Consider the following 4,767-nt stretch of genomic DNA (forward strand, 5'->3'; position numbering starts at 1 on the left):
GAGCAGAGAGATCTCGGTGTCCATGTACACAGATCCTTGAAAGTTGCCACCCAGGCTGACAGGGCTGTTAAGAAGGCATACAGTGTTTTAGCTTTTATTAATAGAAGGATCGAGTTCCGGAACCAAGAGGTTATGGTGAAGCTGTACAAAACTCTGGTGCGGCCGCACTTGGGGTATTGTGTACAGTTCTGGTCACCGCATTATAAGAAGGATGTGGAAGCTTTGGAAAGGGTGCAGAGGAGATTTACGAGGATGTTGCCTGGTATGGAGGGAAGGTCTTTCGAGGAAAGGCTGAGGGACTTGAGGCTGTTTTCATTAGAGAGAAGAAGGTTGAGAGGTGACTTAATTGAAACATATAAAATAATCAGAGGGTTAGATGGTGTGGATAGGGAGAGCCTTTTTCCTAGGATGGTGACGGCGAGCATGAGGGGGCATAGCTTTAAATTGAGGGATGAAAGATCTAGGACAGATGTTAGAGGTAGTTTCTTTACTCAGAGAGTAGTAAGGGAATGGAACGCTTTGCCTGCAACAGTAGTAGATTCGCCAACTTTAGGTACATTTAAGTCGTCAATGGACAAGCATATGGACGTACATGGAATAGTGTAGGTTAGATGGGCTTGAGATTGGTATGACGGGTCGGCACAACATTGAGGGCCAAAGGGCCTGTACTGTGCTGTAATGTTCTATGTTCTATGTTCTATGGAGATGGGAATGTGGGCGGTTGATAAGCAAGTTTACAGAATACACAAAAATTGTGCAGGTGATTGACAACAAGGAAGTGTTAAGTTATGGGAGGGAAGATGGGCAGATCAGTGGTAGATGTTAATCCTGACAAATGTGAGGTGATGCACTTTGGCAAGAAAATGAGGTGAAGGAGTACTCAATAAATGGCAAGACACTGGAAGCTCAGAGGAACAGAGTGATCTTCGGATACTTGTCCGCAGACCTCTGACTGTGGCAGGACAGTGTAATCAGGTCATTAAGAAGGGGTCCAGGACTCTTGTCTTTATGATTGTGATAAAAATTAAAAGAACAGGGAGGTGGTGCTGGATCTGTGTGGGAATTTGGTTCGACCACAGCTGGATTACTGTGGGATCATGAGGGAAAGTGGGACTTGTCTGGAGAGCAGTATATTTTTGGCAGGATAGACTTGTTAGGCCCAGGAACCTATTCTGCACTGTCTGATTTTACGATCTTTGCTGTCCATTTGATGTTACTTACAAGTTTACCCTCAAAGTTAATATTCCCCTCTTTATTCTTTAGTTAGCCATGTTTTGTTGGATTTTAAGGTTTTCCCAGTCCTCTGGCCTACAAATCATGTTTGATACATTATATGTATGTTTTCTTTCAATTTGATGTTACCCTTCACATTGCCTTCCCAGAATCCTCCTTTCTCAATTTGAGGATGAATCTCAGCCATCAGGCTGAGCATTAGTTTTTGCTGCTTTGTATATCTTCATTTTTAATTGGATCCCCTCATTGGTAATATTTGTTAGCCAACGGCAGTTTATCTTTCTCATTATTTTTGCTTAAATATCTTTCACTACTTATCTCCAGACCTTTGTCATGATCCATTTTCTTTGCCCATTTTAGGCAACTTTCTCCATCCTTCTGTGACTGTCCTTGTTAAATTGAGGACGCTGGTTTGAAAATTAGTAGCAGACTTTCTTCTTGGATTTGAAATTCTACCTCATTGTGATCACTACTTCATATTCATCTATTTCTATTGATCTATCTTGTTCAAAAGTCATGCATTCAGACAGACAGCATTAAGCTTCAACTTTCGACCATTATTTTGTATTCTGTTTCTAATTTCTGCTCAGTCATGCAATACAGAAGAGGCTTATCGAGTCACTACCAGCAAAGAAAATCTTCTGCCTACAATAATCCCATTTTCCACCACTCGGCCCATAGTGTGAATGTTATTGCCATTTCAATAAATTTTAAAATGTTATGAGGCTTCCTGCATCGACTGCTACCCTCCAAGGCAGTGCATCCCAGATTCCCTCCTGACTTGTAAATACTTTGATGGGCTTCATTAATTAAAATATTAACTCATCTGTTGGAACAATAGATAGTTCTTTTCTAAGTATTATTCTTATTCTACTCCTAACTTCATTTTCATCCAGCGTTATTCAATCCTTGACACAGCATCAATTCCTTCTCTTTAAGCTTTGAAAACATTACCTTCCCGTCTTTTCTATTGACTGTATCCCAACACTCCAGTCTGGGATCAATAGTAACTTCATAACTTCTTATTCTAAAATAATTTCATTCTATTGAGCCCCTTTTGTCAAAAACACTGCTTCGCATGTTACTTTGTCAAAAGAGTTGTCAGCACTTTGAAACTTAATACATGCTTCTCTCTCACATGACTTCCCAGCACAGACTGAAAAACAAAGTCAGTCTGGAAAGGTCTACTCCTGTATCATGAGGGTTTTGGGGAAGGTTAGATAGGAAGAAACTGTCCCAGTTGGTGGAAGGATCAACATCAAAATTGAGAATCAGTCGTAGGCAAAAAAAAATGGGGAACTTGAGGGAAAATGCTTAGACACAGTGTGGGTGGTTAAGTTCTGAAATTCAGTGCCTGACGGTGTGGTGGAGGCAGGTACATTCAAAGGATCTATGGGGGATGATTGGGATTGGGGGTGTCACAAGATAAACTTCTCCCGTGGAGAGCAGCACATATGTGAAATGGTCCTGCACTGTAACCATTCTGTGATCCTGTGCCTTACTGCAGATGTGGTTGCTGTAGGTCACACAGGTAATCACCAGCACTCACATACTACAGCTCCAACACATCACCTCCCTGCTGTCTCTATTGTGCTTTATTTAACTAATGAGGTTGCAAGTTTAGACATATCTCTCAACAATATTTTGAAATCATAAGAAGTAGTAAATTTGACATAATGCTCAAACCACCCACTACTCTTGGCAGTTATTGCCCCAGTAAGTTAATACCTGGACATAAGAGGCAATGGCCTAATTGCTATTCTCACTGCACTGTTAAGCCAGAGGCCTAGATTAATGTTCAGGAAACTTGCGTTCAAATCCCGCCATGGCAGATGGTGGAAGTTGAATTCAATTTTAAAAACCTAGAATTAAACGTCTCATGATGACCATGTATCCATTGCCAATTGTCAGAAAAACCCACGTGGTTCACTAATGTCCTTTAGGGAAGGATACTGCCACCCTTACCTGGTCTGGACTACATTTGACTCCAGGCCCACAGCAATGTGGTTGACTCTTAACTGCCCTCTGGGCATTTAGGGATGGGCAATAAATGCTGCCCTTGCCAACAATGCGCACAAGCCATGAATGAATAAGAAAGTAACACATGCTCGAGGTCGTACATTTTCATACTGTTTCATTTGCAGTAACTTACCAAATCAGAATTTTAATTTTTCTATTTGAAGTAAAACTGTTTCAATAAAGAAAGAAATCACTTAGTTATTTCTCTCTGACAACACAGTAACATCTCTTACTGAGTGCAGTTGGGAGCCTCTCACTGACCTCACTGTCTCTGTTCCCTTCCTAAGGAGAGACAAACACGACGCACCCAACTCAGTCATATCTGTCAGGAAATGGAAAATTAGTTTTGTTAACAACATTAGTAAAACATTCTTTATAAGGAATACGTCCAAGTTATGACACTTCTAATTTAGCTGTGTGTGTGTGTGTGTGTGTGTGTTTGTGTGTGTGTTTGTGTGTGTGTTTGTGTGTCTGTGTGTGTGTGTTTGTGTGTGTGTGTTTGTGTGTCTGTGTGTGTGTGTTTGTGTGTGTGAGTTTGGGCGGGGTGGTTTGTTGGTGGTTGATGATTACTGATTCAGGGCCTTCAAGCTAAGCAGTTTGAGAACGACTTGTCAAACCAGCCCCTCAGTTCTGTCAAACCTTTCCCAATGTTTCAAGAAGGACCGAGTCAGGCTGACGTCAAATCACTTGCCAGTGATATCCATCCCCAAGGATAAAGTGGAAACCAGTTGTATAACAGGTCAGGAGGACAGGAAAGCAAAGATATATATCTGATAAGAATGGGCAGTAGTTCAGTGTCAAGCCCATTTTATCTTTGCACCATGTGCTAACTTTCTCATCATTTGAGTACAGTTTATAAAAAGGCAGCAGAATGTTTCCAACAGCTGAGGAATCAATTACTGTACGGGTTGTTTTGAGGCTGTGAATTTCTCTTGCAGATGTAGTGACTGCTGTCTGACAAGCTGTTCCATCGAGCAGAAGAAGCAGAAGCTTAAACACATGTATCAATAGGTTCAAGAATAACTTCTTCCCTGCTGATATTGGACTGATGCATGGCCGTTTCCAAATAATGTTGGTGTTATTAATGTCACTGTTGCTTCATGCACCTCTTGTGCAGTGTATTCTGTTTCACTTGTCGCAGCACCCGATGATCTGTATTTCCTTGCTTACTTTGACTTCTCTGTACTGCTCGCAATCTAAGCTTTTCACTGTACTTAGGTAGATGTGACAACAGTAAATCAAAATCAATCAATCAAGATTTAATGCTGTGGAGTGACAAGTGGTTCCCAAACTCTGCCCCAATACAGGTCCCAGCGCAAAGGCTGGAATTCAAAGCGTCGCCTGGAAAATCATTCTGGTCCCACAGTGAGATGTATTCACACAAACTTCACTTTATCCATTAAATACATGCCTGGAGGTGATGCATTAACTTTATTAACATTAATAATTTTCGGTGAATTACAGTTGAAAGAGCAACTTGCCCGCAGTGACACATTTGTTCGAAGGAGGGAGCAA

This window comes from Stegostoma tigrinum, chromosome 34, assembly GCF_030684315.1.
Source record: "Stegostoma tigrinum isolate sSteTig4 chromosome 34, sSteTig4.hap1, whole genome shotgun sequence".
Classification (NCBI taxonomy): Eukaryota; Metazoa; Chordata; class Chondrichthyes; order Orectolobiformes; family Stegostomatidae; genus Stegostoma; species Stegostoma tigrinum.